This window comes from Phaenicophaeus curvirostris, chromosome 17 (genome assembly GCF_032191515.1).
Source record: "Phaenicophaeus curvirostris isolate KB17595 chromosome 17, BPBGC_Pcur_1.0, whole genome shotgun sequence".
Taxonomy (NCBI): domain Eukaryota; kingdom Metazoa; phylum Chordata; class Aves; order Cuculiformes; family Cuculidae; genus Phaenicophaeus; species Phaenicophaeus curvirostris.
In genome coordinates, this window is record NC_091408.1 from 4295322 (window position 1) to 4319564 (window position 24243).

Below are 24243 nucleotides of genomic sequence, written 5' to 3' on the forward strand. Positions count from 1 at the left end.
TAATGCCTTTTTTCCTACTGGATTACTGGTTTTTAGATAGCAGTTGAAACTCTAGGGTTGTAAGATATGAATAATTCAGCAGTTTACTTGGTTTACACTATTGCAGCATTTTCTGGCGAGTAAAGCAGTGTTTAGGCATTTCTTTGCAGTTCACACAGAAACCTCAGGGAAGAATTGCCAAAAGCAAAAAGGGCTGATGAATTTGGGAGTCAAAAATCTGAAAATTCAAACATTAAAAATCACTTGATAATTATGCATTTTGCTTTTCAACTGTATTTTAAAATGCTGCCTTGCTCCAAAACTGCATTCTGCGGATTGCAGTATTCAAAACCTTCCAATTGGTTTAGTAATTTAGCATACATTGTACCCATTTCTCTTATTCCATGCTTTAAAGCTTGACGTGTTTTCATAGCATATTAAAAAACCCAGAACTGTGTATCAGAATATCGAAAGTCACCCACAGACAACCTGTTCCATTAATATTTTACATTCGCGTAGCATCTTTAGTGCTAAAGGATTTCTCTGCTTCATTTTCATTTTATGTAGGCTGATGAGACTGCTCAGGTATCTGCATGAGCGCGCCAGGAAACAGCGAGAGCTCTAGTTAATGTTCAGAGAACGCAAAAGAAAATTGGACATTTATTATTTCATGGGGCAATGACAACATCATCTCAAAATTAACTCTCCTTAGGAAAATATCTCCCACAGCTAATAACTAGAAAGCAATCCGAGCTCTTCTAACAAAGATTTTTGATTTACTGCACTGTACTGCAACCATTCGTATGTGAAATGCATCGTGTTAAAACTATAGACACTAGAGGTTCTTTTCTGCTTGTTGATTTAATTGAATGAAATGAAGGTTGGTCGTAAAATACAAGAGGGAGAGAACTTGTATACTGGAAAAAGCACTATAAATATTTTCCTGGGATCATTAACACAACCTTGTAACACTTCACCCGGGGTAGTGGAAAGCATTAATATAATCCTTTGATGAAATGTCTAAAAAGTGTTTACATTCCATCCCAAATTAATGTGGCTTTTTTTTCAAGCATGAGGAAAACACCCCATAAGTCTTAATTCTGTTATCAAAGTTATTTTCAACCTTTGAAAGGATTCACTTGCCAGTGACTTGGCAGTGTCAAACAAATGTTCGACTTTTATTCTGACACTTCTTGAAGAATTTGATTGAAACTGTATATGTTCAGATAACACTCAACAAAGTGCCCCTCTTGCGTTTGTTTCGAGATATTTTTGGAAACAACAGAGGCGACCTTGGATGGAGCTGCTTTTCCAATTTAGGACTTCATTTGGTCTAAGAGAGTAAAATTATACTCTAATCCTTTCGTGTACCCACAAACAGGACGGTTTGATTTTATCCTACTGTAGAATTGCTTTTCTGTACCTTCTTCGCAGTTTTGATCTGTTTAGGATAAGAATTACTTTAGGTAATCAAGTTACTTTCAAATGTACAGATAAAGAGTCCTTCTATGTATCACGTGTACCTTAAAAGCGCTGTGTAACCTCAATGAATAGTGGTCCTTCATGCAATACCTTTGCTTCTTTAGAACTAGCGTTAATAAATAAGCATTAGCCTTTGTCTTTGCTTATAGTTATGAGGAATCTGATTTCAAGCCAGAGCTCTCACAGACTTGATGTAAAGTCTAAATGAGGAGAGTGGTAATGCTGGCGAATGCTCTCCAATGGGACTGCCACCTGTCCGGGTCACAGCACAAATATTGTTTGTCAAGCTTCAAGTTTAAAAGCCAAGGTTAAGAGCCAGGTTCTCTGTGCATCTAGAGTGGAGTGATTGGTTTTTTTCTGACTTCAGTTTGCCAGCTGTGCATTTGTACTTGTAAAATTTTATTACATCTAATCACTTAAGATGTTTTAAATAGTTTGCACCTAATTTTCTATATAATCAATATATTTTAATTCATTTCTGTTGCTCTCAGTTGCAGGCACACTGCACTCCGGAACAAAATGGAATTAATTTGTTGCAATGATAATGCAGTTTCACTGCTGTGAATGAAAACAGAATTGACAGTGTGCAGTACAATATTTACCCTCTTCAATAATAATGTTGTCTGGTGCAAAGTATAATATGGAAACTAAATCTAGACATGCCAGTGGAATCCATTTAACATAAGTGGTCTATGCAAATGCAGATGTAAATACACTACTTGGGAGTATATTGTTTATAATCATTTGATTACACTTAGCGTTAATGCATATTTTTGTAGCTCTGTTATATACTTACTAGGACTGATAGCTCAAGTTCTGGCTCTAGAATATCTAGTCATGGCATTGTCGTGTAATGTAGTTGTGGACAGCTTCAGAGAAGCAACTCTTAACTGGTCCTGTGAACCTGTACGTTTGTGAGCATGACTACATTAGTATCTGCACAGATCAGGTTAAAATACACTCGGGTACAGCAACTTTCACCACAGAATCTCAAAATAACTTACAAGCAACTGTTACGGAAGTCTGTTGAAGCTAGATAAACAAGTTGCTACTATTATTTACGGTTGCATTGGATGATCTTAAAGATCGTTTCCAACCTAAACTATTCTGTGATTTTCTAGACCAACAAACAGTAGTATGGAAGCAAAGCTAGGAATCTAGTCCTTGTCTCTGCGCTGTGGTCTCCAGGCATGCACGGGGTTCACAGCCTGGTATCCTCGCTGAGAAGCCTCCTGAGCACTTGTTCAGACCTCTCACCTTTGTCCTAGCCCGAGGTTTGGTTTATTTGAACATACAGGAACGGGACAGCAAACGTCACAGAATTTCCCAGGGCAGTAGTCAGTGTCCTAGCTTTGTGCTGCCTCATCTGACCTCCACCACTCCTAAAAAGGTAGTTCGTAAGTGACATGTCTGTAGGGTTCCAATGTGTTAATGCACTGAAATGTGTGACAGAAAGGTCATAGCAGATGCAGATAAACAAATGTGATACGGACAAAGGTAAAGCCCTTCCCAAAGGAGTTTTTAATTCAATTGTAACAAGGGTTTTGAAAGCATAAAAAGCATCACAGCTACCTTCACTGAGCTAACGGAGTCCACCTAAATGTGAGATTTTCTTACCCTGGTCTCTTTTTATAATCCCAGAGAGATGGGTATTGGGAGAAGCAGTCCTAAATAGAAACACTCTATGTGTGCGCGCACATGCAGGCAGAGATTAGCTCTCGGTTATAAACTGTATAACAATGCTCTGGGGCAATTTATTTGTGTGCCTGTCCTGTCTCCAGTGTCAGGTTTTTACAGGTGTCTGCTTTGTGCTGTAGCTGAAACACATCAATTATTTGTCCCAGCACAGAAGTAACAGGAAATTCTACTTTTTCTTAAACATCTAGAGAAAATTATTTTGAACTTATCCAATGTTGTCTTCAAAAAAATGTGAACATGTGCAAATGTGAAAACACTACAAGAGAAAAACTGGGTGGCTTAGAACATGGTAAGAGATGAGAGAGTTTGTGCTTCTGTTTTATTGCCCCCAGCAGCTGTGGTCAAAGCTGCTGCTTCTGCTTCCCTGGCCTGCTCCTCAGAGTAGTGGCATGCGGGAAAGGGTTGGAACCTTGACTAGAAAAGCAGCAGTTTTATCACTGCAGCCCTACATTTTGGTTTTATGTGTGAGAACAAATCCAGGGTAACTTCAGTTAATGGATAACGCAGTCAGTGATGTCCTATTAGTCTGATACATTTGGCCTTAAACAAAAAGCTGAACTCCTGTTGATGCAAGCATATACCACAGGGCAGTAGAACTATTTTCCCCATGAAAAATTTCAGTCTTGACAGAAACAAAAAATTAAATGCTCATATTATCGCTGGAAAAAAAAACCCACACCTTTTCAATGCAAAGTTAACGTTTTCAAAAGAAAACTTGTGCTTTTTGAAAAAAAAAAAGACCAAAAAAGGTTCTGTAGTCAATAGAAAAAAACCAAAACCAACACAAATAGCTTTGATGGAAATGTTCTTCTTACTTGCAAGATGTACAGCCTGTTACTGTGTAGTTCCATAAGAATCAGATGAACTCTCCACAGCAGGCTCAGCAATGCTTGCAGTGGAAAGGCACAGACACTGGGGTTTCATAATAAGGGAACTTTAGTTTTATACAGCAGCTGCATTGAAGCCAATTTTACCTGCAAATACATAGTGCTGCTGCAATTTATCTTTATTTGAAACAATCCATACGGGTACGTCCAGTTTTTATAAAAGTGCATTCAACAAACAGAGTGCTTTGCGATGTTATTGCTTCACTGGGGCATAAATATTGAATACCTAAACACAACATTAGCTAATTAAGTTGAGGGCAATTATTGGCCAAAGATAAAGCACGCAGTAAGTGTCCATGGATTACGCCTCTTACTGCACTGTGGTTGCTCCCTGAATACAATGAGGATGTAGGTTTCCAGGAGATTAAATCCAGCAGTGATCTGCACCCAGAATCTAAAAGAAAGCCCCAAAAAAATTAGATAGATCTTAAAGTGCTGAGTGCTGCATAGGCTGCATGGGACTTAAGCCAAAGCTTATTCAAAACCAAAATCTCTCCAGTAAAATAGCAGTGAGAACTCTGCTTTCAACTGAAATAATGACTTGGTCTTGCTGTACCATTTATCTTTCCAAGGTCTTCCATGCACACACCTCCCACCGTTAGACCTGCGCCAATAGCAATCCCAGCCAATCTGCTCCAAGCAGAGCCATCAGAAAATGTGTCCACTTAAAAGATGTTATTTTTTGTTTTGTAGCCATAACTGCACTAATGGTGAAAAAAAATCAGTCCCCACTCCCATGTTCCTCTGGTTTTAACCACCTTGTTCTTCGTCACCAAACTGCTTGTCTGACTGACTGCGTTAAGGGGCTTTGGAGAGCTGACCCATCTGAAACCCCTTTGCAAAGCTTGTTTGCAGCCACGGGTTGTGGACTCAGCCCACAAACGCAGTATCTGCAAGGTGCCATCTGCAGGCTCTGGCTGTTTGTATAACTTTTAAAAAATAAATTATTATTTAAAGCGCTGTCAACAAGCAGAAGGGTCTACGCGAAGATGAGTGGGCTACATAAAGCACAGGGAAGAAGCTGAAAGGAGGTAGGTCACAGGCAGAGTGCACTCTCACTCCCACTTACAGCCCCGGGTAGAGAGCCTGTGAAAGACAGCAGCTTTGCATTCAAAAGAATCCTGTCCCAAATGACTTAAAAACTTCTAGGTGTGAATATTCATTGATGGATTGCACTAGCACACAGTCATGCACATTACTGAGTAGTTAGGAAAAAACAACTGGCAGCCTGGGAGAAGAGGTAGGACCACCCTGCTCTCTAGTACCATCTTCTGAACCAGCTTGTAATAATTGTGAAATTGTTTTTTCAGTTATGCTGGCACAACTCTTTGTGGGCCTGCACGGTCAGGCTTATCACAGCCTCTTGGTGAAAGACGACTATTAACCCAGTTACTCAGTTTATAGCCACACAAGATTGTAAAAATACAACCGAAGGGGCAGAGAGCAGCATGCAAGGAGCAAGTGGGCAAGTACAGAGAACAAGGAGCTGGAGCTTTCCGAACTGCCGTTGCCATCAAAGGAAATGTTTTTGCAGAGCTGCACCTGTGTCTGCAGCTCCCGATGTCCTCGTGAGCTGCAGCGATCAGCTCAAGGCAATCTGAAGACAAATTAGAAAAATAACAGCTGTTTTATTAAAAAGCTCATAAGCAAAGATGAAATCTCCCCTTCATCAAAACCTCCTCCCATAACGGGATGTTGAGTGATCACAGATCTAAATAACGAAAAATGAGACAGAAACATTTTGTCATTTAAGAAATGCTTACCAGGCGATCCGTGTTGGAAGGCAGGAAATTAATACTCATAACTTCTGATTAGCTTTGTCAGAGATGCCATGCTCCCCTCCATTCTGTGATGCTCAAAAATGAAATAGAAAGATGCAGAACGATCACCTGGGCTTTTGAGTTTCCAGGGAATGCTTCTCTCTCCATAAATGCATTGTCCTCCCCTCACAGAATGTAGGCATCTGTGAAACTAGAACATAAAGTCATGGAAACCTCTCTGCCTACTTGAGGGTATCAGTCAGGCTTAGTCTCTTTTCCGATGTGATGTCTTGGACAGATCCCTTTTGATTTCCTGAACAGGATTTTGGAACAATGAAAGAGCAAACAGGTTGCCTTAATTACTGTATCCCCACCATTGACATTAAGCCTCACTTGCTGTAAGGCAGGACTTAGTGAGTTTTATTAAGTGCCACACTGAATGCTACATTAAACACATGGAACATGTTCTGTGAGGCTGATGGTTAATACGTGGTAAAATACAACAGCAGAGAGAGTATAAAAATGCTTATGCGATAGACTGCAGAAAACACCAAAGTAGAGGAATCAAGTAGGCAATATATTTTAATCTCTTAAGCAATGAAAATTTAGAATATACATTAAACCTTACCTCATCATGTATCTGATACATGGTCAGCTCAAGGTATGAATGCATGAATGGTTCTGCAGCAGGACAGCCTGGTTTTGATCTATGCCTTTGCAAAACTGAGAGAGAGATGTTGCAAAGGAAACGTTCATAACTATTTTTCTGAGTAAGAGCTTTCATCCTGAGCTTTATTAAAATATACATAACTAATTCAAATGTAATAATAACATAACTGCCAGAAATTCATGCGATATCATTAAAATATGCATTAAAATGTCTTATCAAATCAAATTGCTTACAGGAAATGTTAGACTCTCCTTATGACTTACAGGATGGCAGTTGCTAGGGGAATGGTTACTCATGCTATGACCCCTATGAACTGAATGAACTAACCTCTTTTAAGTCAACCAAGTCACATCTAGCTAGAAGAAAAGAGTCCGACCCAAATAGTCCATAATTAGAACATCAGCTGCTAACACTATTGATCTCCTGAGATTTGGGGTGGCCTGAGCTGCCCTCATTCTCCTTCTGCAACACAGAGAACAGGCTTCATTTTTGAAAGAAAAAAGAAATTTTTAAAAGGCACATGGAATACTAAAATAATGATGTTGGGTATCCATCTTCCTGGAAGTACCCTAATTTGTTGATGTTAATATATAATCAGAAATCAGACCTTGTCTAGCAGAAAAGTAATGATATTATTGCATATACAATCGGGGGTCTGGTTGCTGCCTTTCATTATATGCAGGAAAACTCAGCTATTCAAATAGTTTTTAAGTTCTTCATATCAGGTTTAATCTGCCAAAATCACTATGCAAAAGTTCAGCTGTAAAGACATTCTTCACACAAATCCATTTATAGGAAGCCAAAAACTGGATCAATACTGAGATTATAAGGGAATGAATTTCCATATTATTCTCATGTTTGGGGAATTGAATGTCTATTGCCTTTTAAGAACATGATATTCTTGGAATAATTCAAATTGGTACACTCTGTTTCTAGAGCTACTTTTCCAGTGGCCGGTACATAAATGACTTACATATAGCTTTGAAATGTCACAATTATATCTCTTAAAGTAAAAAATAAACATTTCCATTTTCACAGCTTATGATATAATTAATTTAAAATGTTCTCCGCAAAGATTTTCATTTTATTTAGAATGTCTTATTCACAGCACAGCTCTGATGACTATTAAATTGGTTTGAAAAGGAAAACCCTATTGGTATCAGGTACAAATAAAACTCACTCCTTTCCAAGAATGTCTATATTAAATCACAGAATAACACACAGAATAACCAGGTTGGAAGAGACCCACCGGATCACCGAGTCCAACCGTTCCTACCAAACACTAAACCATATCCCTCAGCACCTCGTCCACCCGTGCCTTAAACACCTCCAGGGAAGGTGACTCAACCACCTCCCTGGGCAGCCTGTTCCAGTGCCCAATGACCCTTTCTGTAAAGAATTTTTTCCTAACGTCTAGCCTAAACCTCCCCTGGCGGAGCTTGAAGCCATTCCCTCTTGTCCTGTCCCCTGGTGCTTGAAATCCTTTCAAGCACCAATATACTGGGGCCCATAGGATCCTTCAGAAAGATTGGAAGGCCCTCACACTAACTGCAGGGTTTTTTCCTCTTTTCTATGGCATATGTTGTATCAGAAATCACAGTTAAAAGAAATTTCATGCTCAAAATTGAAATCTTTTCTCACATTTAACTCAGCCAAAATTCCTGTGATGGCAGAATTAAATTTGGGGTTGTTCTCAAATGGTAAAGAAGCTTCAAGATGGACCAATTACCATTTTTTTTTTATGCCTAAGTACGAAGACTGTTACTGTCTCTGAACATTCATAATCATCTTAAAGAGTCATCGGTAGCTGTCAAATAAGTTCATTGTCTCTGCCCAGAATTTCTTATGAATTTTTTAGAGGAACTTGCGGATGTACTGATCTAGAAGAAATAATTAATCTTTTTTTTTGTAAAATGCAATTAGTATAGCAGATGGGCAGTGACATTCACTTACCAACACTTCTGTGTAAGCAGCATCTTAACTTCAGCTGAGACTGTTGTTTTTCCCGGGACAGATAGAAAGGTGGACTGTGACCTTCAGGCCAGATCAGGCACCACACCCAAAATTTAGATTCCAGACTGGTCAGATTCAGACTCGGGAAAGAACAATTTTGGTGATTTCAGTGTCTTTGTCTTCTGCCAAAGGTTTTATGTTCTTCCAGTGAAAATATCCCTAGAGGGAAATATCTCACTACATGTAACTTTTTTTCTGTTGAGTCATTTGGTTTGTTTACGTATCCTATGTAGAGGTGTAGTTTTACAAAATGCCTTCTGCATGCAGGAAGATCTCCCTTCTGAACAGATTCTCTACCTGAGAAAGGGAAAGAAGTAAATCTGTAGCTGATGACATTTCAAGGGCAAGGAAAACAACTGTTCAGAGGAGAATTATCTGATTTGGATCGTGTTTATTTTTACTTGTATCTAGCAATCTGCTCTGCAACAGAAGATGCTTATTTGCAGAAGAGAAGACTGTCTCCTTTTTGGACTAATGCCTGATCTGGAGCAAAGGGGCCACTAAGGACAAGAGGTATGTCTTAAGCATGTATTAGCTAATGGAACAGGAGCCTAATGATGTAAAAGCAATTTCATGTGTCATATACATTAACTAGTCAAGGACAAATCCTTCATTTCTTCCCATCATGCTTCTCATCCACTAGCTAACATGAGTTGCCTTGCACTCAGGAGTACATAGTCCAAAGCCAAATATTCCACATGTGGAATTTTAGAGTTTATTATTACCAAGTAAGTTGCGTAGAGAACCTCTAGGCTACAGCTCGATTAATTTATTTTACACATGCATTCTGCTAAGTTAGAGAGCTTTACAATTTCATAAGAAATCTTTTCCTTTCAGGAACTGTTTGGACTTCTCCAATCCTAGTATCCTGTAATGAAGGTCTGAATAACTCCAGGTTGCAAAGTGAGGTAAACCAGATTGTAGCAGTGGTTAATAGGGTAAGCAGCAGAAAAGACCCATTATTTTGCTGCAGCCAAATCACTAAGAAAAATACAAAAGGGAAACATCAACTTCCATCTGCTTAAAGCTCAACCCTTATTTTCAGGTTGTTTCTACTGTAGTGATTTTGTCTTGCAAACTCTTTCATGTCAGACATTAAATAACATTGAGCTACTGTTGTGCTGGCTGTGGGACCCAGTAGTTACTCAATGTAAATGTGAGTGTTTGTGTTCTCCAGGTCTTTGCCTCAGTAATATCTTTAAACACAATAGCCGCTGCCTGTTGGCTTGTTTTCTCATGGGGAGGGCGACGGAACATTTTGTGTTCTCTTATCTGCAATAGCAATGAAACAGGAGGAGCTCCACAATGCGAAACCAAATCTACTGCTATTAATACAACATCCCAGCCACAGAGATTTGTTTATTTACCAAAGCTAGAGATGCCTCTCTCTGACCTTTCCAGAGCTTGTGTGTTTTAGCTGTGAATAGATTCCTGAGATCTGGGTTCTCTTTTTAAAAATATACAGTAAAAAACACATACACACCCCCGAAACAGAGCCCAGGCTGTATCCCAAGTTGCATGAAATGACACGCAGCTTTGAATAGTTAGAATAAGTCTAACTAGGGCACAGTCCATATTCAGTTTTGATTACTTTGCTGGTGCACAGAGACCAGACAGCTTTCCGAACCCACTCACCTTTCTTGCTGCCACTCAGCGACACATTTAGCTGACCATAACCATACATGGACCCACTTTCTACTGAAGACCTGGCATCCTTCTGCAGCCTGAGAAACCTGTCAGTATAGATAGTTTTCTTCCTTGTATAATTAAAAAGTGCTTCAAACTGCAAGGTATTTGGTTAAAAACAAACCAACGCAGAGATTGTTGTCCTTTGGAATTTACCCTGCTTTTCTTGTGCTTTAAACCAGTGAAAATAATCATTAGAGACACAAATCAAAATTTGTTTAACTGCATTTCTCACAGTTTGCTGCATTTAGTGGCCTGTCTGTGCAAACTAAAGTAATATCTGCAAGAGTTAGGTCCTGCGTTAGCAATAAGGATTTGACCTGGTTTAACCTCATAGACTTATTATCTCTTTTGTTAAGCTGGTACATCTCTAATGTAGGAAGAGCCTCCAAGTGCTTCAAGGCGAGCTTTGGTGATCCCTGTTGGACAATTTTATGTTTAAGTTCCCTACCTGTCTGCTTGCCAGACGCAGCTGCCCTGCAACACAGTTGGCAAAAATGAGCGCAGGCTGGCTTCTTATCCAACTAGTTTTCCAGCTTGACATGTTAATTCAAGCCACCTCTTTTTTTGGTACCTGCTCCATGACTGTTTGATATTTTAGTCTAAGCAGACTATTAATGAGTTACAGAAGCAGGCCTGGGAGTAGGAACTGGAAACCAAGGAAGGAACTGGCTTTACATGTTCTGATTTCAAAGCAACCATCACTAAACAATATATAAAAAGAAAACAATAGTTACGCCATCTCCTCCTCCTCCAACAGAGCTACAACAGAAGGCAGCACACAGACTTAGGAAGACCCAGTCTGATAGGTGTCAGATAAGCTCTGAGCATACTTGCTTAACTGAACTCTCCAAAGACCAAGGCTATAGCTGGCGTTCTGAAATCTCAGTCTGGGCTTAAGGTACTGCAGTCGGTTTCCTTCTCCTGCTGTCCTTCCCATATGCAGCCGTGCCACCCCTCAGTCTTGCTGGCACCAGTGCACCAGCCACATCACAGAGCTCTTCACCTTAGAAGTAATGCAGGGAAAAAAGTCCAGCCAGCCTCTTCAGCATTCAGTTCACAGCTTGAACAGGTAACTGTACTGGTAAAATTGCTTGTAGATCTGAACACTGAATCTACCTGGTTAAAATAAACTTGTTCTTCCCTGGATAACTTTCCAGTGCCTGTACCATTCCATAAGGAATGAGACAGGGATGGAAACAAGCAGCAAGGTGTAAGGTGGGAGCAAAACTTCTTTTGGCAGAAATACCAGATCGGGGCAGCTTAAGTTATTTGTTGCACTATCATATTACTTATTGTTTTCTAGGCTTTATATACAGAGTCCTCTGGTTTGACAATGACAGTCACCTATAGAATTAGAAATAGAAGCCATGAGTCCAAAATAACTGTCTTTTCTCTATAACCATAGGGCAATACTATCTATAAATAAAACCTTCCAAATATTTTTCTCAACCATATAGCAGCTTGGAAGGCCAAAAAACTGTCTTTCATTACTCTAGAAACTATTTCACACTTCTGAAGGAACTGGTTTAGCAGTGATGCATCCCCTCATGCTCTGACCAACATCACACTTCATTTTTTATCCAAATTTAAGTAACAGGCTTTGGGGACCTTTTCTGTATTCCTTCCTACTCAAGTCTGTTCCCATCTGCCTGATCCCCTCGGTGACTTTATAATACTTCTTTTGTGTCACCAGAACTACTGCTGCCTCCCAGTCAAACTTCCCACACTGGTCTCTAAAACTGCACTCTCTGTTTTTGCATGTTCGGTTTCTGTATCTGCAAGTGCATGAATAAGGGCTTGTTTGTATGCACAAAATTTACTATGACCATTTTTACAATTTGGGTTCAGGCGGAGAACTCTCTACGCATAGTGAAGCTCTGCCTCCATGGCAAACTGCCAAAAAGCATCTGATCCTGGTAATTAAGGGAAGGTTTTGTGAGGAACCCGTGGAAAGAGGTCCCTCACCCCCCCCCCCCCGATTCACAGCTGGGGTTTCTCCCTGGCAGTTGAGACCGGTGATGTGAGAGGTGAGTCGAGAGTGGGAGCAGATTCCTGTGGGGCTTCACCAGCCAAATTCCTATCTAGCAAAAGGTTGCTACAGCAACTCTGAGCCTCCCAAGATACAGAAATTATTGTAATGGCTGCTGAAATGCCTCCCTACTGCTCTGAGACAGGATAAAGAAAATCCTTCCCTTTGATACAGAACGGTTACCCACAGCCACACTTTTTACACGTGTTCTGTACAAGTACCAGGTTTGCTGACCTTGCTCAGGAACTGATGGGTTACCTTTCCCTCCAAAGCAAGATGTAGCTACTCATTTGCATGTAATGCAAACATAGAAGTAATAAACCTCAACACCACACAGCAAGGACTACAGTTCCAACACTTCCTCCCCATGGCGACAGTAAGAGAAGAAACAAATCATGTGAAAGTTAATATACTACTAAGTGGGCTGAACAGAATATAGAAACCTGTACAAAGCCAAAAGACGTATTTTCCAGAGCAAAGTTTGTGGTTTTAAAAAACCACATAGATTTAAAAAAACCACATAAACAAAACAGGACAAACCCCCTCATAGCTCCTCAATGACTGCCCAGTAGTTTTTTGGCTGCCTCCAGCCTGCGCATGTTTTCCTCTGGCATTTGGCCCATTCACAGGTCGTTCAGTCCACTGGACTATGTAATAAATACCAGACAGAGATGATGCTTTAGACAGAACAGGAATACTTGTGACCTAAACAGGCCCTGAATCTGGAATGGGGTGGACTGAGGATAATCAGGCCTTAGAAACACTGAGTACTAGTGCATACTAAAAGTAAAAAAACTTAATAAAAATTGTTCCCATTTCCCTCCTTTTCAATTTTGAGCAACTCCACTTGCTTTAGGAGCCAAAGATGAAAACAGCAAAATCAATTATCTGAAATAGTGCCTGTGTTTACCTGAAATAACTGAATGATTTTTAAAATTATTTCTTTAAAGAAGAATTTGCAACTTTTGCACAGCTGCTCAATTTAAACCTGAGCATTGATTTTGACCACAATAAAAAGAACCAAATTCCACTGGGTGTAAATCCAGTAAAATTGATACAGCTACCTCCTGGCTGAATTTGGCCCAAGGTGCCTAGCACATCCTTTGTGATTGCTCATTTCAAAACATTACTCTAACCCCACCTCCTGCAGTCACCAGACACTGAGTTTGGTGTCAGCATGAGGCCCTGGAGATTTTCTGACAAAAGCTTGGTCTCTTGATTATGGAATATTTCATTGGTTTCTTACCTTTTGCCACATCGACAAGCTTTTAGATGAACCCTGAAAAGCCTGAGAACAAACTCTGCTTTCAGTATGTCAAAATATCTCGCCTAAGTCAGAGAAAATTTTTTTTCTTCCCTCAGTTTAGTGTCTACTCTGAAAAGGATTCTGAGATCAAGAAAAGCATATAATGTTTAAAAGAAAACATTTATTAACTAAGGATTTCCTGGGTTTTTCTGCTTTCTTATTTATACTGTGTCTTGGACCTTGTGAAATCACTGTTTAACTTCCAGTATTATTTGTGGAAGGCAGCCTGTTGCTGCTTCCAGATTTTACAGAGAACTTTCAGTTTGCAGTTTCAGTACCAGGTGCATAGACCTGGCTCAAAATAATCAACTAAAAAGTAACTGCAGTAAGTACTTAACCCTCTCACATCCTGTCTGCATCTTCATAGGGAGGATCTTTTTCTACCTCTGAGCCATCTCATTAGAGTCAGGTTCCTGAGTCCTGAAAGCTCCTCTGCTGTGACAGTTCAGAACACAGGACTGCACAGCCTTTTCAGTGCAGCAGAGGTGAATATCTTCTGTTGTGCTCAGAGTTGAAATATTACCCTGTCAGTTAGCCATAGAAAAGACTAAATGCCGGAGCATGGCAGTAGATTTTAGGAAATCAACAATTTTTGTGAGGATTTGCATGCTGCCACTATTGATCAAAACTCTTCAATCCACAATGGAAAGAAGTAGATGAAGAATAACGATTTAGTACACTGAATCAAACTACAGTGCTGCCGATGTGACTACTCTGACTTAACCATGGTGAAAACATCAGCTTAAAGTGTAGCTCTCCTAAGCATATGGGCCCTGGATTTGCATTCTGTAGGATTATGTGCTGCCATTCACAGCTGCATCAACTACGTGCAAAGTAGTTTAAAAATGTTAGCAAATCAGAAATCGACATCTTACATTAATTTTGCATGAGGAGAGGTGACCTCACATCTGGTACAAGGCAGTACAGAATCCATTCGATGAAGTTTACGTGGCTGCTGTCTAAGCAAGGTTGTTAATGGTTGCACAATATGGAGCATTAATGAAAAGGAAAAGACAAGAGAACAATAATAAGTAACATATTTAAAACTCAGTTCAGGTGCTTCCTTGCCTTACAGGCTTTTCATCTGACACCCACAACACAGAAGACACACAGCATCACTGCTCAGACTTCAGCATCACACCGACATCAGTTCTTGCTGCTGAGGAGTCAGATAAAGGAAGACAGATAAAGGTTACAATCTGATGATGACCCATCTGGTTGTCGGTAGGATGGAATATAATTGTTTTCAAATGCTTTTTCAAAAACCTGGGGAAATACATCCCCAAAGTCTTCATTTAAAAGCAAAAGTATTAAGACTGCAAAATCAAGCATGCACTGAAATTAGAAAATTTCAGAGTTAGAAAAATATGCCAGCAATCATATAATTAAAGATTACTTTAGGGCATATACATGGAAAGGCAACATTTTTTCTGGCATTTTCTAACTTCACTGTGCTTGCAAATTACTCACATTTTGGCAAAGATGTTGTATATGTAACGTGTATACATTATATATAGAAATGAATTAATCTCTGATATATTTTTGCCTCATAAATACAGTTCCCTGTTTCCATGCTAGAATCTACAGCATTAACATGTTCAGATGCCAGTTGCTAGATTTATTCATTTCTTGACAATCCAAAGGCTAAGCCTGGACGTGCTCAGCCTCTCCAAGTATCAGTCTTATCTAGCATTTTTTCTAAGCCACCCAGATAAATTATCTCAATGTCCCAAGGCAAAGTGATTCTCTCGTCCAGTGGCTCTGGACTGCTCCAATTTTTTTTCTTCATCTGCCGCACAACTATGAACTCAACTATTAAAACTGATAAACAGATTTTTTTTCTCTATTTCACTGATTTAATTTTTCAAAAATGTGTAATGTTGTACCAAGAATTTCTAAATAAAAGAAATAGCTGCAAAAATATTACTTTAGCAAAAGCATGGCAAATCTTATTTCAGTGTGCAACAAGCCACATAAAGAAAGACCAACATAGTGAATCTGAAAATAAATCTTCATGTAGAATTAGGTGTGGAAAAAAGACTGGAGAAGGAGACCCACTAATTCATTTTCTTTCAAATCATATTAAAATGTGACATATTCATTTGCACTTGAACAGCTAATTTCATTCTCCAAAAGAAAGCAAAAAAAATGTTTCCTATAAATTTTTCCCATAAATTTTTGAAAAACTCTTGGAGTTAATAAACTATAAAAGAAAAAATAACATATTTAAATTTTATTGCATGCAGATTATGAATTATCACATGGGTTTCATTCATGTTCTCTTTCATTCTGTTCTCTTTTGCAAAAGCAGCAAAAATGCTCTTTGTTGCTCTATTACTGTTCGTTACCTCAAAGCCCTTCAAGTGGAAGTAAGAAGTTTCTCTGTATTACGCAAACACTTCAGTCTCATTTAATTTAGTGAAAACTGAAGCACAGAGTTTGGCTTTGAGACTTCTGTTAAATTTGAGAGCTGAGCACAGAGCCTTCAGTATCCCATCTGCACGCCCATTCCTTAGCAATCTTCCTTCTTTCCTGCAGACGTACACTTCCAGAAAAAAAGAAAGGCAGGAAATGCACTAAGCATCCTCTGACATGCTTTAAGTACTGAGTTTTGTGTTGCCCACAGATGACAGAAAACATATATTCAAGATGCCAAGAACACGAAACATGTTAGGATCAGGAAATCCTGATTGTTTCCATTGAGATTAATAGAAAATAATTGTGTACATGTTTGATACTCAAATATCACTTCCTTATGACACTAGGCATTACTTAATCTGCGAAGGTCAATGAATTACTCTTTAGTTCCTTCCAAATGCCTGTGCGATGAACTTTGCCATTTTTACTGTGGATTTCTCAGCAAAGAACTGGTGGTACAGGTTTGAGGCTTAGAATGCCTCTCAGCCTGAAAATCCCCTTCATTGCACTGTATTTCTAATGCTACCTGTACAGCTTTATAACTGCTGGACCTAAGCAGAGCCTTTTCTGTAGCATTCACTCACAGTTTGCACAGAACCTTGCACAAGCTCAGTACATAAGGAGTTCAGTTATTGATTTTTTGAATCCTTATGCAATATAAATGATTAGCCAGTGTATTGATCTTGAAATACACATGCAAAGAGATTTAGGAAAACTGAGAGATTCTTTCATTTGAAGCGTCCCAGTTTGGCTCAGCAACTTACTCTGCCTTGTCAACTGCATCACTTAAAAAAAGATGACCGAAGGTGGAAATATTGCAGGTCAACAGCTTGTCAAAACTGCATAAATGTACAGAGAATGGTATGAATGAACACAGCCCTAATCCTGTGATCTAGCTACGCAGCTGCCGACTCCTCTTTTCAGCCATGTGGTGCTCCACTGAAACCAGGGATGTTTGTATGGAGAATCCACACAGCACCCAGGTTTGGGGCTATATTCTGAACCAGTGTGGATAGTTTGAATAGCAGTAGAAATCTCCATGCAGAATCAGGACAGCGGGGTTTAACTTAGCAGGTAGTGGAATGCACAAGCACAGCACAGAGACAAGACTGGGGAATTAGGCTACTGGCAAGTAGCAGCTGAAAGCTGATTGAATACAACAGATTGGGCTTTCATACTGGACAGATAGGCAGCAGCTATTTAAATGCAGTATTAACAGTTTTGCTCTTAATTATTTCCAAATCTTTCAGCTAATGCAAACCCAGTATGACATGTATTTGGAGCTCAATTAATTATCTGCTGTTTCTGTATGAATCCAGTTAAAAGAAAGCTGAATGGTTTGTGGAGAATTTCTGCCTATTTAAAATCATTCTTGGAAGTGCTTGGCTTCTGTCTTCAAGCAGCTGTCATGTAAGTAATTGAATATATACCTCACAAAAATGTTCACTTTCTCCATTTCAAGTGGAATTTCTTTCTGAAATGACACAGCCCTGCAAGCCAACAAATGGTCACCACTCTGGCCTAGTAGCAGGTGGAAGGCCATGAACATTTAGAGCTAAAAATGGAAACTTTATGCCTTCAGAAAAGGGAGATTCCTATGTTGCCACTTACGTATCATTTACTTTTTGGTCTGGGAGGATCTGAGATTGTGGCATTCCTATATATAGTACAGCTTTTTCTAGAATTTTCTGAAAGTGTAAGTTTTATCTCTGATACTTCCAGAGTTAGTCATGCAAAAGCCACAACAGCTGGTTTACACCTCAAAGAATAAACAATTACTAATAAAAATGTCAAACCTCTCCCAAACACCGCTGAAATAAGAGAATGACCTTCCAAAATATGTTTCAGCAGGCTGTTTTAATGCAGCTACTTCCAAAAGTGAGCAGTTTAGCTTTGGGTTTTCATCTGTATTCTCTATATATCTTCCTTGATACTCTCTTTGCAAAAAGTAACTAGGATTTCTCATCTATATACTGTTCCAACATGGACCCAGAGTAGACCACAATAGCACTTGTCACAAATGGGACAGAATGTACTATATAACATTTATTCAGCTTGCGAGAGAACAGACACGTAAAGATTATAGCAGCATAAAGTAAAAAAGGTTCATGTAGACAACACATGATCTAGCATAGACTGCTGACTGGCACTAAGCCAACCCATCAAAAAGTCTGATACATATTTTTACTGTCATGGTGAATTTATAGCCTGAGATTTTTATACTCCCTTCATAAAAAAAAATCTTTCAATGTCTGCTTTTATTTCATCATATTCAGGAAAGGAAGAAAATCCTTTCACGAAACTGAAGTGAGAATAAATTTAACTGAGCCTCTTTCCTAATCACAATAATTGATTTTTCTCTGAGCCAAAGCAGCAAAAAAGTAAACTATTGCTACTGCTTCAGTTTACCACGGTCTTCAGGCCTCTTTTTTTGGAGGATTCAGAAGGAATTAAAATGTACAGAAACATTAACAAATGACAATATCATCTGTGTCAGCGAGGATCAGACAAAAGGATTTATTAGAAAGTCAAAACTCTTTTCAGATGGCAAACCACAGCTTTTCAAGCAAAAATTGTAAATCTATAGGAGATAAGTGATTTAATCAAGAAGTTGGACATAGCATGTTGCTACGGTTGAGATGAGTTGCATACATCCCCAGCCACACAGAAAGATACAGGTCTTTCTCTTTCCCATCAATCAAGATGTTTGTACAGGAAGAAGAAACATAGATGCAATAGCAGAGGCTAATGGCTCCAGCACTTCATATTCAGCATAGAATGGCTATGAAATGCCCAGTTTTAATATTTTGAGGTTCTACCAGTTGTTACAATGTAGAAACACCCTAAATTTGTCTCAGCACACAAGGAGATTGAGTACTCCAAGTTTTCTTATGGATGATGAGTATCCACCAGTTTTGACAGAATAACTGCCAGGTTACTATGACTTGGGGAGTGGGGACATTTTGAAAAAAGTGGTGCTTGTTTTTAAAGGTTGATCTAAGCAGTAGAAATATTCCAGCTTTACAGAGCAGCATGGAGTCCTGCATAGCAAATATGAATTAGCAAATCTGCTTATCCCTTCCTACAGTTGTCGTAAACAGGTGTTACATGAATACAGGCTAGAAATAAGTCACGTCTTTACCATCCTCAATGAGATTTTCATTGGTCTTTCTTCTTGGTCTTTTCTGTGGCATTTGAAGTGTGAAAAATCTTGTATGTGCAAGGTAATCAAGTTCACATTTGGGAATAATACATGAACTCAACATACTGCCCCGAGGCTTAGGCCTGAAGAAATTTCAACTGTGCAGAGATGGAAGATGCAAAGACAGAAATACGGGGAATTGACATTGCTAACTGTGAGAATAGATGGACGTTATTGGATTGATAAAAATAGCATGGGGAGGTAGAGATGCATGTAAGATGATGTGATTTGGAATGACAGTGCTTCACACTACTTTTGCAAAAGGTATAAAGAGCTATACAAGCATTGTTCTGGTTCAGTGCTGCCATAAACTCCCTAGATGAAGGCAGTGCCAACCCATAAGGCTGAGCAGATGTGGGGTAGCAACAATGCTTGCTGTATTCTTTCAGTGACTGCTGCAAAATTTCTGGCTGCCACACCTAATTTATTCCTGGAGAACCTCGTGCTCCTCCTCCACCTCCTGCATGGCTGATTAAAGCTACAACCTGGCCCTAATTTCGCAGCTAGTCCCAACAAGTACAGTAAACAGTTCACAGCATTCCTGGCACAGTGAAGCAGACATGAGCAAGAATTGTCTCTTAGCAGTTGCTAGCCAAGAGACAGAATATGTTTTCCAGTTATGAATTCTGGATAAAAGTTATGAACTCCAGATAGACAGTTTGTACTGTGCCTATCATTTCAGCTACAGATGTGAAACAGGTCCTTGACTTTGCAGTCAGAACAAGGTAGGACAACATCTGCTAATCCTTTTGCTTTCCATTTGCAGACACTGGAAAAGAAAATCTGTTCTCTCCACAGTGGAGTGAGACTTCATCCAAGCTTCACTTCACTACACCATTGAAGGCAACAGGACGCAAGTGTGTCCAAAAAGCACCATTTGTTACTGTATGTTTTTCACGTTTTCTATGCTATAAATGAGAAAAAATAGATTATTTCATTTTCATTTTATTTAATCACTCTTTCATATCTCATATTTATCTCTTTGACTGCATATCACTACATTATCTTTGAATGTTGCTGCTAAATGCCATTATTTTTGTTGTCCAAATAGGGCACAGAGAGACAAAATACTTATCCATATGGGCCAGTGTTAGAGCTATTTTTTTTAAATTCTAGTCCACTGTTCATGAACAGAAAACTCAGAATCTTCACCTACTGTGCATTTGGAATTAAAATATTATTTTGCCCAGTTCAAATATACTGTATTATGTCTCCAGCTGGCTTTTTCTTAGCGCTATACAGCTGGAGTACGAAAGTGTTCTGAAATGTCCCAACTGAATTTCAAATGAATATCAGAAATAGGCAATGATATACATGATACATGCAGAATATGTATCTAGGGAAATCACAGATCTAGTTTCCACTGGTTGGTTATACATAAATTATTTAGGCAATCTTAGTAAGCCTGTTGATTAGCTGTAGGCAAAGACATCTATTTTAGGGGTACTTAGGGTCAGGATTAACTCCTGAAATTTGGATGGCACTGCTGATGAAACAGCTAGAATCATTTCTGCAACCTTGTTCAAAAATTAGGTTGTTTCCTTTTTTTAATCACTTTTAAATTTTTTTTTTTACTTTTTTAGTTTTCCTTAACAAAGAGGACAAGATTTTTGAATCATGTGATAAATGTATTACAAAACTACACCAGAAACTATTTAGGGTGATTGAAGAAGAAACAGGACTGGGAGCCAGGAGACTATTTCTATTTCTAGTTTTGCCATAGACTGCGTGACTATGACTTTGAACCTCAGCTCCTGTTTTAGTGAAACGGGGATGATAATACTGTTCTCTCAGGGATATTGTATAATGTAATTTTCATTAAAGTTTATGAAATGCTTGAGGTCCTTGATTAGAAGAAGTTGCAAATGCAAATTATTAATGAAGTAGTAGTAACCACAATATCAGCACTATAATTATTAACAATAATGTTTGATAATGTTATCAATATTAAATTATAAGCTCGATAGCATTGTTCTTATAAAAAGTCCAACCTGCACACAGCAGGATTGTATTGCACTTCTAGGAATAAGAATTCTGCCAGCATAGTTTCAACATGGGAGTTGAAAAGAATTCTTGAAGTTCTCCATCTGAGCAATTGTAGGTGGTAAAATTGAATATCTTTTCAGTAATGCTTTGTGACATAGGAGCAGAAGCAGCTTTAAGGGTATAACAGTATTTTTAAAATATGACTCAGGGGAGGTTTTCTTTTACTAACAGAATTGGGAAAAAAAAAACAAAAAACAAACCAAAAACCAACCAAAACCACAACAACCAAGACTCAAACAATCTTTTAGAAACCCAGAACCCTAAAATAGAACAACTATTGTAGGTCAGGATAATTTGAGTTCACATGCAGCACCACTGACATAAAAGAAATCTATGCACAAACACCAGAGAAAACCGTATCTCTCATGTTGGAAGCCTTGAGCTCTGACAGATAATTGTAAGAATTTTTGTTCTGTGAGTGACCAAATTACTGCAGGCAATTTAGGACATTAAAGCCCCTTCGAAAAATCCGTCATTTCTGTGAAATACCTATACAGATTGTATTGAATTGTAGAAATGAGGTGAGTAAGCGGAAACATGGAAGATCAATATAGCATTTATTCCACTAAAGAAAAACGTGTTCAGAATAGGTTAGATTCACATTAGTAAGAGAATGAAAGCAGCCTAGCAGGCTCACTTTTCCTCCTGAATAGCCCATGTTAGGAGGCAGATGTGAAGACCTTAAGAAAGGGAAGGTCAGGTGACAGGCACATTGTAATTGCATCACTAACCTTGCCACAGAAATACTGCCTTTTGAAAAACAAAGCCCCTGTGGGCTGTGGGTTACACAGATTTCTGATGGTTCAGATTGGAATAATTAAACTGGTAAACCAAACACATCATTTGGTTTCAATCCTTCATATTGTCTTATTTAATGAGAGACGATAAATTTATCAATGTCTGAAAACTTAAGTGTGTTTCTTTGCTATGTTACTAATAACTGTCTGTGAGTTTGGAGGAAATCCTCCACAAGAAACACAGAAAGTAACTTCAGCTGGTGTCATATCACCAAATGTTACAAGTCTAATAAAAGTGGTAGTCATGTACCATTAGCCCCAAACAACGGCTGAAAATGAAGTAATCTCCCTGACTAAGAAAAGCTTTTCAATCTTACATTATTGCTACTCACCTACACAGAATGCATCTGGATGTCCTTCTTTCAATCCTAAAAAGCCAGAAGGAGTGAGACTTTTAATTATGATCCAGTAAATATATGAAATGACAGACACCATTGCATGGTGGAACTGTTCACGGTATAGTAGTACCACTGAAAAAAAAAGAAATATATATTGCTTATAGCACCTTGATTGCAGCCTCTGGCAGGGTCAAGAGATGAAAAAAAAGAAAAAGAAGTTTTAAAACCAAGTAAATCAGATGGTTCACTTTAACTGTCTTACTGTACAAAGCCTGAGTAGATAGAAGGTGAAAAGATAAAAAACTGGCATTACTGAGCTACATTCTGGTTGTCATTGCTGCTCTCAGATTAATATAAACAGACTAATTGAATACAAACATATGAAAAGTGTAAGTCTGTGTATTTTTCTTGGACATCCTTTCCTCCATCCATCCTATCACAAACAGGATCCTGCAAAGCAGTGTGGATAGATACTCTCCACTCTTTTCCTTTCAGTGCACAACATTTTGGTTCTGTCCCAATAAATACCTATGAAGCAGGAAAGGAATTTGAATTTATAGTGCTCCTAGAGACATATACAATGGTACTATTAATCTACAGTAATTACTACTCTGCCTTGTAGCTGATAGTTTCTAGGACTTCTTATTAGCCCACTAAGTACCAGGCTATCTCACTTGAACCTGACTAATATAAAATGGCATGCATTACATGTTGAAGAGAGTGCAAAGCAAACTCTAAATTCCATGTCAGCATTTCCGCTTCTAACATACTCAAGAATCACAAAAAGAAACTATCCAAAATACTTAACTGAAGCTTTAACACTGTAAGAAATGAGGCTGCGTTTATGTGCCCAGCTTGGAACTGGCACTGTTCTGAATGCCAGAGACCACAGACTGAAAGCTTCAAAACTGAAGTAACTTCATTGCTCAGCAAATGGTGGCCCATGTTCTGTAAAAGTGTAATTCAGCTTTCATTGCAATACTAAGTTCTATAGGTAAGTACTAGTATGATCACAGCTATGACAACCCAATTAGCCATCAACTTGTTACAGAACTAAAATGTAGGCCAGCTTTATAGCACCTTACAAACAACACACTCTGCCACTTTAAAAATACGGTGCCTGGCCATGCAGCCCCCTACAAACTTGGTAGTATCCCTAGCCCCTCAACAGAGAGCAAAATTGAGATCCAGAAACACACAAGGGATATTTACACAGGAAAAAATGGCAGCTAGCTGCCAAATTAATTAGAATTAGACCTTAATTAGATGGAAAATTCAGGTCAGGATGAGATAAGAACTCAAATCTCATGGGTACTGAGCACTGCTTTATTTCTAAAGTTGTGTATTTTTAAGATAGCAGTCAAGCTGATTTCCCATTAAGAGAAATTACTTGGCCATCAGGTAAGGTTAAATTATTTTTTCAAATATGAATGATGTATCTTGGTTGTGATATAATGTTACTCTCTCCCATACTTTCAGATCTCCTCTTGATGTCAGCATTAGGTCAGAAAGAAAGATTTTTCCAAACAGGGAAATGGAGATAATTGTAGCAAACACTCCAATGGAGTGACTATCAACAAGACACAGAAATAAAAGAAAAACTCTACCAAGCCAAACTGTGATCTCCTATAGTTGCTGTCACTGAGATCAGAATCGGTCTCACCGTATCTCATTACCAAGGCAGCAAACAGCTGTTCTGTGCAGGAACAGTGATCCAGTTCTAGAAATCTCCCAGCAGCAACACTATCCTTTGTATTCACAGTCTCTCAGTCTCAGTGGAAGTCAAATCCTATCTCCTGTTGATACAGGAACACACATGCCCTATGAATTAAAAAAAAAAAAATATTCAGAGCAAACTCAGATTATCTTAATTTTCAAAACTCAAATTCATATTTTATGACTGATTTTTCTACTGGGTTTGTGTAACAG

At 38.7% G+C, this 24243-nt stretch overlaps 1 long non-coding RNA gene across 1 annotated transcript; it reads left to right on the plus strand.

The window, feature by feature from the left end:
- Positions 1–4781: 4781 nt before the first annotated feature.
- Positions 4782–20016, plus strand: LOC138727991 (uncharacterized). The gene is made up of 3 exons (XR_011338652.1): positions 4782–4943; positions 8901–9002; positions 19900–20016. It is a non-coding gene; the product is annotated as an uncharacterized lncRNA (long non-coding RNA).
- Positions 20017–24243: the final 4227 nt, after the last annotated feature.